The sequence below is a fragment of the Dipodomys merriami genome, unplaced genomic scaffold (genome assembly GCF_024711535.1).
Source record: "Dipodomys merriami isolate MVZ:Mamm:240054 unplaced genomic scaffold, mDipMer1.0.p SCAF_350, whole genome shotgun sequence".
In the NCBI taxonomy this organism is placed as follows: Eukaryota; Metazoa; Chordata; class Mammalia; order Rodentia; family Heteromyidae; genus Dipodomys; species Dipodomys merriami.
The window spans coordinates 729,740-743,687 of record NW_027205049.1 but is presented as its reverse complement, the minus strand read 5'-3'; positions in this window follow the sequence as shown (position 1 = coordinate 743,687).

Below are 13,948 nucleotides of genomic sequence, written 5' to 3'. Positions count from 1 at the left end.
TTTCTTGTTCTCCTTCTACTTCTTCTCCCTCCTCCTCCTCCTCCTCCTCCTCTTCTTTTTCTTCTTCTTTTTCTTTTTCTTCTTCTTCTTCTTCTTCTTATCATTATAATTATAATTATAATAATTATTATTACTATTATTATCATTGTGCTGTAGAGGGGACAGTTAAACATGGGTGGTAATGACTACATTTCTTTTGTCTTTGTTTTTGTTTCAGTCAGTAATGAGGCTTGATCCCTGGGCCGGAACACTGTCTCTGAGCTCTTTCACTGAAGAATGGAAGTCATATTGAGCTCTATTTCCCTGAGTGCATTTCTTTTGGGACAATACTACCCTTTCCCTTCATCTCTTCCAGTTATTACGTCCTTCCCCACAAACAAGTTGCATAGGTCACTGTTGCACATGTTCCGCCTATGTCTCCCCTTTTCTTTGCCCCTTTAACTTCTCAAAGAGAGATAAATGAAGAAACACGACAAAAATGAAAGTAAATAAAGAAAAATATCATCTTGTTTATGTTTCCTGGTCACTGGCTATTTTTGAGATAAAATGTGTGTGTGTGTGTGTGTGTGTGTGTGTGTGTGTGTGTGTGTGTGTGTGTGTGTGTGTGTGTGTGTGTTTCCATATTGGGACTTGAACTCAGGGAGCTGACCTTTAGCTTTTTAACTCAAGGGTAACAGTCTACGATTTGAACCAAACTTCCACTTCTCGATTTTGAATGGTTAATTAGAGATCAACATTTCACACATTTTTCCTACCTGGTATAGCTATAATCCACTTTCCGTAGATCTCAGGTTTATAAAAAGCTAGAGTTACAGGTGTGAGACATAGGTAATGCTTGGCCTACCTTCTTTTTGTTAAGTAGTTGAAATGTAAAAGACAGTTCCAACCATAATAAAAAAGAAATCCATTTAAATTTCCCAGCTTCATTAACTGTTAATACTTTGTCACAATTGATATGTACAGAGAAACATTTTCTATAAATGCTCTTGCAATTTGGTTTTTATCTGGGTTTTTTCCTCATGATGAACTTGATTTTATATCTTTTTACCTACTAAATATTGATGAGAATATCTCCAGAGGACATTAATGACCTTTTGTTGGCTATTATAAGGAAATGGTGCAAGCTAAGACTTGTGATAAATTTGTATGCAGGACCCTGATGATATATCCACATTCTTAGCCAGAAGACTGTACTGCCTGTCACAAATCATCTAGATCTGGCAAAACTCTGACTCAGGTCTTGTTACCACCTTCTTGTAGGTCCCCTTAGAGTGCAATCCTGACTTTCCAGTGACCATGAGAGAGCCCTACTGGTCCTTCTCAGGACACAGCTAGGATCACCAGTCAGTCATAGCACCTACTGTTTCCTATAATGGAACAACACAGGAAATGTTAGGTCCTTAAGTTGTTATCAGTCCCAAGGTTTCCTCCTTGAACATTCGATCTTAAGACTAAAGGAGACATCAAAATCTATCTTCCTTGTGCCAGTTGTGGACCTGTATTTCTTTTGCTGCTGTTATCTTCTGTGGAAAGAAATGATCTGAGCTCTATAAGCCATTTTGCTTATTCTAGGACCTTAGGGTAAGTCTGGCTTTTAGATTTAGGCAAAAAGAAATGTAGTGATAAAAAAGAGCAAACAACATTTTTTCTAGTCTATTTATTACCCAAATATGTTTTCAAATTCTACAAATAATTCTTATTAGTAAGAAGCATTTAATTAGCAGTCACGTTCTCAAAGGCCTGAGTTCCCCAGTATGCTGTGCAAGAGAAACCACAGCAAGTGTCGGGGTCCTCCAGTCTAACTTCTTGCCCAGGGAGGAGTGCCTCCAAATTGAACAAATAACACTTCTTTCTTATATCTCAGATTACATGTCCAGGGTATACATACCAAAGAGAGCTAAGGACAAGAGATTAGTCTGACATGGGAACAATGCAGATCACAAACACGAATTCTATGTTAATAGAAACGAAAAGAAATTTTTCTTATTCATATAATACAATAAAAAGCACTACTTTTCTCATTATATCTTAATTGTGGTTAAACGTACTTAGTACTAGCTTCTTTAAAGTCCTAAGAATCTCTTTGACTGGAACTCAGAAGTTCCATTAGTATCAGCTTGAGACTTTATGAAAAAAAAATAATTTTTAGATTTTTGAAAATCTATTTTATTATAAAGATGCTGTACAAAGGGGTTACATTTACATGAGTAAATTAAACATTGTTACCCATGCCAGTGTTTTTCTCCCTCTGTCCCTTCACTGCAGTCCTCCCTACCCCCGTTACATTGTAAAGTTAATTTCTGCCATAGTGTCCTGTGAGTATCATTGTTGGAATGGGTCAGCTTTTGTACTTCTTTCAGCATTTTCTTATTTCCCTTCCCTTCCCCCAATCACATAAATGCATATACAGGATGCAGGGTACCAGATTCAAAGACGGGAATTGCCATGGATAAAACCAATAGGAAATGAAAAATGACATAAAATAAGAAGAAAGAACTAGCTGCGGTACATTGGCTATAACAAGCTTGACAATTAAACAAAAGAAGACCTGCTGTTTCTATGTCTTGAAGTTCATTTCAATTAGGATCATTTTGTATGGTCAATTATATATGAATATATATGTTATAAATATATATATATATATATTCATAACTCCTCAGCTATTATAATGCACTTTCAGGAGTAACAGGTTAATGCTAATCATTGCAAAGGAGGGAAATCATAGAGCCCATGTTTCTTTGGGCCTGGCTTGATTAACTTAGTATAATTTTTTTCCAAGTCTTTTCATTTTCTTACAAAAGGGACCATGATATTATTTCTGATAGAAGCATAAAATTCCATTGTGTAATTATACCACATTTTCTTGGTCCATTCATCTACTGAAGGACAACTGGGTTGGCTCCATACCTTTACTATGGTAAACAATGCTGCAATGAACATAGTTGTGCTGGTAGCTTATTGTGCCCTAGTTTGAGATCATTTGGATAAATGCTGAGGTGTGGGATTGTTGGAGGATTTCTATGTTGAGTCTTTTGAGGAATCTCCATACTGCCTTCTAGAGTGGTTGAACCAGCTTACATTCCTACCATCGGTGTCGTAGGGTTCCAATTTAGACATATCCACCCCAGCATCTTTTATTATTTGTTCTATTGATAATGGCCATTCTAAATGGGGTGAGTGGAATCTAAATGTGGTTTTGGTTTTGCTTTGCATTTCTTTTATTACCAGTGATGCTGAGCATCCCTCTTCTCTTTCTGAGAGACCACACTATTACAGGTTTCTAGTGTCTCAACAGAGGCCTAGAAACTTGTAATATTGTGTAATTTTGTTTTACATTCACTTCACTTGAGTTTCCAATGACTCTTATAACTTACAGTAAAGGTTTATACTATTTATCTTACTGAAAAAAACACTCATTTTCAAAAAGCATAGAAAAAAAAATCTCTTTGTCAGGGGTCCCAGTGAATTCTAAGGAAGTTTCTTTACTGGGAAATTTTACTTGGTTATTTGTTCGTTATGTCATTTTAACGGGTTTCACCGCCAACTCTTCAACAAACTAACAACTATGTTGCCTCATTGGATTTTGCTTCAAAAGTTACAAAATATTTTGACATATTTTTGGTTTGTGTTTGGGGGAATTTGGCTGTTGGAGTAAAAGTGGGCCAGTAATCAGGCTTCAACTGAGGGTCTGGAGCTCTTGCTTAGATTGCTTTACTCAGTGCTGTCACTGTGCCACTCAAATCTCATCTCCACTTCTGACTATTTCCACTTAATTGAGGATAAGAATCTTGAGGATTTATTAGCTTGGTTTGCCATCAAACTGTGATCCTCAGATCCCACCCTCGTGATCAGGTAGGATTACAAGAATGAGCCAGACGATGGACATATTGTGCTTTCTATGAAACCTAAACATGTATATAATTCTGAAGCATGTGTGTAAATTTATGTATTTCAAAATTAGTTCGAAAAATATAGCCTTTATGTGTGTGTGTGTGTATATACATAATATAAATGTGCAGAGGGAAATGAGGATGTATCTGCTAATTTTGAGGAAAGGGTTCACCTATGGCCTTTCTCAGACTGGGCTACACTGTACAGAATGCTTGAGACTAAAGGTGAGGTAAATGATGTCATCATCCAATTATCTACATCCCTTGCTAATATATGCATACACTCTGGTGTTGTCATGATTATTTCGTGTATGAGAGTCAGTACTGGGGTTGAATTCAGGACCTAGGTACTGTTGCTTAGCTTTTCTATGCGATGCTAGCACTCTACCATTTGAAGCACAGCTCAGTTTCTGCATTTACTGTTTAATTGGAGGTAAGAGTCTTTTTTGCTCAGTTGGCTTTTAACTGATTTCCTCATATCTCACGGTTCTGAGTAGCTACTTTTACAGTCCTGAGCTTCTAATGCCTAGCTTTTTGTTACTTTTACAAGCTACATGCTCACACACATTCCTTGCATTCAAAAATCTCACTATTTAACCTGAATGAACATATGTGAGGAAAGATGGTTCAGTGTGTATGTTATCAAATGGGCCTCTAGCCCCATTAACATCCTTCTGGTATTAACTTATATTTCAATGAGTGAGTACACATTTCCACTTTCACTCTGCCTTTTTTATCTTCCTTTATGAACTGTCTTTGATACATCTTATCTCCCAAACAGGAGATATTATGTGAATGTATTTGATAATATTTCAGATGGGGGTGGTGTTGTGTGTCTGGATGTCTGTTGTTGGAGGCCGCCCAGCTGGGCTTCAGGCACATAGCTAATGCTTCCTGTCCGCTGTTTGCAGAGAGGAAGGTTTTCTCCTTGGCCAGGCTTTGAATTGAGATCCTTTCATCTTAGACTTCTAAGAAGCTAGGATAACAAGCATGAACCACCAACAACTGATGTTTTAGAAGCATTAATTGCTTTTCCTTCATTGCTTTTTTTTCCTGGAAAGTTGATCTAGATAGGCTGCTTGTACCTCATGATAAGGTCATTTGAATAATACCCTTTGCCTCTGGCATTTCTGAAAATCATTTCTTCAGTTCTAGGCAAATGAATTTGTTCTAAAGCCAATAGCATTTTGCTTCTGAGATGTCAGGTAACTTATTTAAATCTCTTATCCTTTTCTTTGGCAAAGCAATTAGAATGTCTCTTAAAACCCTATTTCTTGAGAGTATTAGAATTAGAAGGTATCATGTGCACACTTTCATATAGTGTCTCCATTTATAAACATATGTTACAAGATTGGGTGGAAGAATGATGACTATTGAATTAATTTGATAACAATTCTACATTGTATCTGGATGTTACCTCCACGCTTGGGATTCACCTGTAGCCACATGTAAAGTGTAACCAGAGGCTGACCAGGTTGTGACTTAGCAGGAAGGGGAGGTGGCTGTCTCCAGGTGTGTCAGATACCTAGTTAACACATAAAGGGTGGAAACAGTCAAGAAATGGGGAGGTGTCTGCATAGGGTCTGCATGCTGGGTCAGACCTAATACCAAATACTGGTAGTTCCTCTGCCATGTGACTCCTGACTCCAAACAATTCATTCTCTATCACTTTCTTTCTTTCTTTCTTTCTTTCTTTCTTTCTTTCTTTCTTTCTTTCTTTCTTTCTTTCTTTCTTTCTTTCTTTCTTTCTTCTTTCCTTTCTTTTGTTTCTCCTTCCCTCCCCCTCTCTCTCTATCTCTCCTCTCTTTCAATCAACCTCCCAATCTCCTCTACCTCAGTATTTTCAACTCTCAAATAATGAACACTTGCTGAGTTGAACTCACAGGCTGGGAAGAGCAACTCAATTGGCAAATTTGAATTTTAATTTAATATTTCCTCACACCTCTAGCACAGGTCACTGGAATCAAATTGTGAACACTTAGCAGCATGGTATTTCAAGCCTTTTGGTGGAGGAAAGCAAGCAAATACACTGCATTCTGTGAGGTCCACCCAGGGAAGGTGAGGCAGGCTCCTTCCTCCTCTTGGCTAAATCCCAGCCCAGCTTCTGGATCAGGAGAGGTGACTGCCTCCAAGTGAGCCAGGGATGTATGTGACACAGGTACTGAGCAGCGACTTAGCCTCTGGTGGTGCTGAGATGAATGGCATAATTCAACATGATTCACTATTTTGTTGAGATTGATACATCCTAAATTTTTGTTTAGGCTATTTTCAAATTGTGATCTATTTTTTTCTGATTGCTAAACATGTTTATAGATGTGAGCCAGCACATCAGACCATTCAAAGTCCTTTATTACATATGGAAGACATGAAGTTTCCCAAATGACATACAACTTGACAAACAGCAAAATAAAGCCTTAATTCTGGTAGAGATGTGTTTTTAATGTGAAACAAAATTACTTAGCAAAATATCTAACTACTGTGGTTCTACTTTCAAACTTACCCTACATTTTAATATAAAATCACCTATATTAGCCAATGATTCACTCAAATTACCTGTAATCATTTATTTCTGTCATATCTTCTAGAGGTAAGCAGAACTGGAGCACACACTATTAAAGTGGTAGAATTTGAGAGGATCACAGTTCTGAATCTGTCTAGGAAGGAAAGTATCACGCATATCCACCCATTAGGTATATGTGGCACCTCTTGCTTCCAGTACAATGAAGGGGAGTAGCACTTTCTAATGAAGTCCTTGGATGAAACCCACCTCCAGCCCATGTAGACCCATCAGATGTCCATTTGGTGTCCCTGAGGGGGTCCAAGACACTACATTGGTGCTGCAGCAAGTGCAGCACTTGTTGCAGTAAGCTGTAGCCAACAAGGCTCCATCATTGACCAAACCAAGCAATCCAGACTCAGGTGCCGAAGCATGGGGATAGTCAGGGCAGACCCCAAGTCCTGCTTTCCCCCTGTGCAGCCTACATTGCCAAGGCCAAATCCATTCCCCTGCTTTGGAGACCATCAATGGTAGGGGGTGAGCCCATTGCCTCCAAAAAGAGCATCCCCGGAATGGCATCAAGAGATGGGCCCATGTGGACCAGAAGGACGATGGAGGAGGCTACACAGCAAAGCCAAAGAGGCTTCGTGCCCCTGGTGCTGCAGCTGATACTCTGCAAGTCCAGGTTCCTCTGGTAGTGATGGGCATATGCAAGGATGGCCCTGCACCCGAGTCCACAGGGACCAGAAAATGGAGGTCCACAGAGATGCTGAAGGGGATCCAGGTTGCTGAGCTTCTGCAGCTTTCACAAGCCCACTGGCAGAGGGGCTAGCACATTGCTCCAGTCCACAGATGAACTTAAAGACTGATGAGGTGAACCGAGGTTGTGCTGCCTGGCCTCAAGGTGGCTAGCTGCACACCCACCCTTCCTTCTCACATGGACTGTGCAGTGTACAAACATAGTGTCCCCCCACCCCACACCATGGGTGTAGGCAGTGACCCCATAACAGTCTCCCTGGGATGGCACTCGCACCAAGGACCACTGAAGAGCAGTGCCAGCACAACTGGAGGAGAGGTCATCAGTGGACTCAATTCCAGCCCCAAGACTGCCAGCTCCTGGGTGAAATGGAAAAACTGAGACTGGGAAGTTAGGTGGGCATGGTGGGTGGGACTCATCTGTCAATGCTGGGGAGTATGCCCACACATACACTCACTGCACATCCACTGCAAGGGAAGGGGCCACACTTCTCAACGAGTGATCTGAGAAAGCACCCACAACAACAGAGACTACAGGAATGGATGCACACATGGGGACTTGGAAAGGGTCCAGGGCACAGCCTTGGAGCACTGAACAACTGGCCAAAAAAAAAAAAAAAGAAAAGACAAAAAACTTAAAAGCATCCACTAAAACTTTCTTTTTTAACTCAGGAAGGTTGCATTTAGTTCTTTCCCATGTTTGATTCATGAAAAAGAAATCCTGAAGTGTTCTGTAAAACACCAAACTCAGGATTTCATCTGAATTCCTCACTGAAGAATGAATAAAATAACCGAGCAACAGGTAACACACCTATTGTCACTGTGCTATCTCTCTCTGATTAGAAATTATCCTGCCATGCACATGAAGATTACTTATGCAAAATGTTTTCCAACAATTCTAGATGTTGTATTGCATTTATCTGCCTCCTCCTGCATCCTCTCCTGATCCTCTTCCCCAGGGTAATGTACCCCTCTTGCTTCTCTCCTCCCCTCTACTTTTTCCCTCTCCCCTCCTTTTCTTCCTCCTGCTATGCCTTTCTTCCTTTCTTACCCCTTCCTCCTCCTTTCCTTTCCTCTTTCTCCTACACTTTCACTTTCTTCTACTTCTTTATTTTCCTGGGGGTTGGAATCACATTAAGCAGATGCTCTGCTGCTCACTACAGGCCTCCACTTGGGACACTCTATTTCTTTACTGCAAACCCAGAAAAGACTTTTGATTCAGGATTTAATTCATTGTACATATTCTACATCATAAATATGTGCTACTTCATACATTGTGGCTAATAGGTTTGATTATGTTTTGGGATTCAGTTAAACTCATTAGAAACAATGTGTTTGAAGGCAATCTAGTGTGATCCTGTTACTCCCACATTAATGAACTGGTTACTTTGTATCTAGTAAAAGTATTCCATATTGCTCCCAGTTTAATGAACTGTCACTTTTTGGTAGCACCCACAGTAACGCTCACCCAAGGATTGCTGGGGATCCGAAGATTAAGTCCTGACAGGAAAATCTATGAAATATGTATCTCAAATTAACTATTAAAAAGCCAGAAGAAAACCTGTGGCTACGAGGTTTAGTGCCATATTGCACAGAAGAAGCTGATGACAAGACCCAGGCCTGAGTTGAAGACCTGTGGTGGGTGCACACACACACACACACACACACACACACACACACACACACACACACACACACAATTTCCTAGCTAGAGCTAGTAGAATGTCTGTTTTCCCAATAACATGTCTGAATTTTTATCCCATGTGTTTAGATATTTTTGAAACCTTTATCATCAATTTACCTAATTTTAATAAACGACACCCTGTTCACTATTCTTTAATCCTGGTTGGAAAATATTTTAAGACATATTTTCAGGTAGAAAATTGAATTTGTTTTCACAATTGTAACTGTCTTGGTTTGTAAGAATGAAAGAATTGTGCCTTTAATTCATTAGTTCATAAATTAGAAAGGTAACACTAACCCTAGAACCAATTGCATTTGGATTCTAAAGGCCACACAAATACATTAGATTTATTAATCCCTTCTTTGATTCAATCCATCTTTCATAAAATAATTTGTAGTTTTGCTCAATATTTTGTTATTTTTCTAATCTGAACCCTAACTGGAACATTCAGGAAAAGCTGTGATAATGGAAGTACAATATATTTCTAATATATTTTCCTGAATTCTTAGAACCTAAAATAAGTTCAGATTTACTAAACATTTATCCCATTCCTTTTTTTTTTTCTTTTTGTTATTAGTGGGGCATCATTTCTGGGCCTGGGTACTATCCCTGAGTTCTAGGCATGGGCACAATCCCTGAGTTCTTTAACTCAAGGTGTGCACTTTACCTCTTGAGCCACAGCACCACTTTCTTGTTTTCTCGTGGTTAATTGGAGATAAAATTATCACAGACTTTCCTACCTCGGATGGCTTTGAACTGTGTTCCTCAGAAATGAGCTTCCTGAGTAGCTAGGATAATAGGCGTGAGCCACGAGTTTAATCCATTTCTTTACTCTATCCTCAAACCGCTTTAACCAGAAACCAAATCCTAATCACAATCCGAGTTAACAACAAATGGTTAATGTAAGTAAAATTGTTTGGATTCTATTAAATCACTCATTTTTTTTGCTTCTATTTCTTAGTGAAAAGTAAATTTTACCCTAAAGCTTGTCCTTCCCTAATCCTAACAAGAACTAAAACAGTAACTCACAGTTTAAACCAAATTATATCTGAATGTTTAAAATTACACCGACATTGGTTTGCATTCATTCTAACTTTGATGCCATTCATTCTTCCTAAAATATGTTGCAGTTTTACACAGTATCTTACATCTTTTTTCTTATTCTAACCCCAGCTCTAACTGGAACACCTTGCCTAATCCTAAGCCTACATATAACTGAATCATAATGTTAATAGCAAGCCTCTATTTCACATTTATCATATCTCTTGCTCAGCGTGTAGGTCTAAATTTTACTTGCATTTTGAACCTAAATTTTTAAAGTTTTAAAGTGTTTTTCTATTTCATTTTCTATTTATATTTTCTATTTATATTTCTATGTCAGGTTTTATTTTTCATTAATTTTAAAATCTTATTTTATTGTAAAGAGGCTTACAAAGGGATTACAATTACATGTGTAAGGTAATTCGTTCTTTTCTTGTAGAGCATTGTTATCCCCTTTTTTGTAGTTGTCCCACTATCCTTTCCCTCTCCTACATCCCTCAGTCTTCTCTCTCAATGGTGTAAAGTTCATTCTCAACAGAATGTGTTGTGAGTATCATTGTTTCAATGGGTCATCCTGTGTTGAACCTAAATTTTCTGTTACTCTAAACCTAATTCTAATTCTGTCTGGGATCCTAACCCTAATCAAAATAATAATGATAGCTCAATTCAGAAGTTAACTGAAAATACTCAAGGTTTTTTTCATCCTGTTAATCCACTGTACATCTTGAATTAAGTTGCAGTTCACATTAAATTTTCAAAATTAGATTATATGTGCATATATAAAGATGTAATTTGATGTGAAAAACAGAAGATCTTTGGAGAAAAGAATAATAAAAGGAAATAGAGGGAGTATAATCAAAAGTTTTAAATATATTATGGAAAGAGCATAATGAAAATGCCACTTCTGAAAATGAATAACCATTAACAAAGTAACTAAAAATTAATAAATACATAACACTGCCTTCCAGTGTTCTGTTTTTTTTTTTTTGGGGGGGGGTCCGGTCGTGGGGCCTGAACTCTGGGCCTGGGCGCTGTCCCTCAGCTCTTCAGCTCAAGGCCAGCACTCTACCACTTGAGCCACAGCGCCAATTCCGGCTTTTTTCTTTTTGCTTATGTGGTGCTGAAGAATCGAACCCAGGGCCTCAGGCATGCAAGGCAAGCGCTGTACTACTGAGCCACCTTCCCAGCCCCCTTCCAGTGTTCTTAAAGAGTGCCATTTGTCTTTTGAAAGAAATATATATGTTAGATAAACTTTGTTTATGGCTAATTTATATTGTTATTGGCTAATTATTTAATTTAATGAATAAAAATCAAATAAGATTCCATAACAGAAAATGTAAACAATTACTTAGTAATTGCTTGACAAAAAGTTGTAGTAATGAGTTTTAAGAAACTAAATTTCTATTTCCCTACAAAGCAATGATTTAGGGTTAGTAATCTAGTATTTCTAGTAAGTTTAGAGAACATAATTGGCATGAAAAGCAATGAACTGTACATCTTTTCTCTTGCATGAGTGATATTTTAAACATTGTCTTTTATTCAAATATATACTTAGGTTTACTTTTAAAAATAAATACAATTTTATCTCCTTTCAGAACAAGTACTTACCCTGCAATTAAATGTATTACTATATTCAGATATTTGAATGCTAAGTTTTGTGTTTAATATATGTTCTAAATATTCAGAATGACTTGATTTTTGTATTTGTAAATGTCTAAGCTCTAGAATTTTTGCTTCATCAATATAAATTATCTCATGAGTTTATTGTGAAGGCTCCAGTAACCAATGTGGTCAAAAACATTTCTTAAATTCTAAAGTTAAAAACTAATCATGTTTAACCTTTTATTATATCAGTTCTTGTCTCTTCAGAGTAATTAAACTAAAATAAATACTATTTTTAAACATTTCACTCATATTGTAAATAATGTTAACATAGTTCACAAAGAGACTAATCATTTCAAAGTCCCCATATTTGATGATCTTAGTGTGACGAATGTAGAGAGTATAAGAACCTTATTCTCAATAATAGTTTCAGTTAAATTAAATTAAATCATATATCTGGATTTCCAATTTGGAGGTAAATCACGTGGAAATAGGAAAATAATAAGGAAAATAATTACTTTGGGATTATTTTCTTCTTAAAATTATTTTTTTATTGTGAAAATACCGTACAGAGGGGTTACCATTACATGGGCAAGGTAATGAGTACATTTCTTATAAAGCATTGTTGCCTCCTCTTTTGTTTTCCCTTCCCATACCTTCCCATCTCCACCCCCAGCCAAAGTTGTAAAGTTCGTTTTTCGACACAATGACTTGTCCATCTCATTGTTGCAATGGGTCCACCTGTATCCCTAATATTATGAAGCAAAAATATCTCTAAGAAATATATTTTTCAATAGTGTTTCAATCCTTGGGTAAAGGGAATTATGCTCTAATATAAAATTTATCTCAAATTAGAAATTCTGCAACTAATCTAATGTATGTTTTCCTGCACAAACTGCTGTGTCTTCTATTCTTGTCATTTGATTTTAATTATATTTTTTGTTTGTGACATGTTCCCTACTAACATTTATTACAAACTTCTATAATTTTACAAATCATGCCTGTACCCATTAATTTATGTAATTTAATATTCAAACAAAATTATCTTTTTTCCTGTCTCCCACAGGGAAGAATGAGGTGCTGCAGTATATTAAATGAAAGCACTCTAAAAGAGAGTCTGTATGGAATGGAAATATGTAACATGAGGATGGGATCATGAGCATTTTCTATTTGGCTGAACAGTACAGTACTTTCCTACAGGACTTTCCTACCATTTGATCACACAGGGAAAGCCACAAAATTTGAAGTTCATATGAAAGAATTACATTCCTAAAAGATGTGGCAACCTGCTCAAAAGTTCGATCTTATCACTAGTACTTTGTGCTTGCTGGCTGATCTATTTCTCCATCATATGTTTCATATTATTAAGCACATTAATAATTTAGCTGTCAGTACATTTCAAGAGACTCCTGAAATCACATCTATTGCTGTGTAATATTCAGAAGAGAGGAAAAAGGTTAAACTGATCTCTGATTCCTCCCTTTAGACTTCAATATGCTAATAAATTGTCATTGTCAAAACAATCACGTTAGATGTTAGTTTATTTTCCCTATTTAATTAGAGATTAAGCAAGTGTTTTTCGCAGTAAAAAGTGATGACAATGGTATCAGAGCTCTGATATGAGCACCTCCTCCCTAATAAGTAATGCTCTATGGTCTATAAATATGGAAGCCACACTAAAATTCTCTCTCTCTCTCACTCTCTCTCTCTTTCTCTCTCTACACACACACACACACACACACACACACACACACACACACACACACACACACACACACACTCACACACACACACATGCAAACACACACAGCTGCTACCCAGAAACATCAGAGATCAGTTCCATTCCTTTGTAATTATAGTTGATTGGTGTTTGCTATATTGATTTTTCTTTGCTTCAGGATCTTGCCTGGACCTGTATGTTTCCCTGAGATCAAGTCCCTTCTTCTTAGTATACTGTGTGTCTTTATATGCTTCAGGCCAATTAACAGTAACCTGAATACAATATCTACAATCTTGACATTCAAGTCAAACTCCATGAATTCATACTATTACAAAATACTAAAATGTATTGGATCTAGAGACCAAAAAAATCCACCTTGTTATTTTAGTAGGAATTTACATCATGAAATAGAAGAATATTGATCAGGAACTGAGGTAAGAGAACGGGAGTATGTGGAAAATTGCCGAATATGGATGTGAGTTAGAAATACAGAATTACATTCTATGGGCCCATTTATTGAAAACTTGCCATCTTATATTGAAAGTTCAATTTACATATACAGTTTTCCAGTTACTTTGCTTACCTATCATTTCTGATCATAAATCCTCTTATGAATTTTTATAGTATCTTTTAATATATCACATGATTTGAAGGTACTTATCATCTTAAAGAAAGACAGTATACTTCTACATCTTACATTCTGTGTCAAACCTTATTTTTATTTCCCTTTTTGCTGAAAAAATGTATTCCTGGAAACA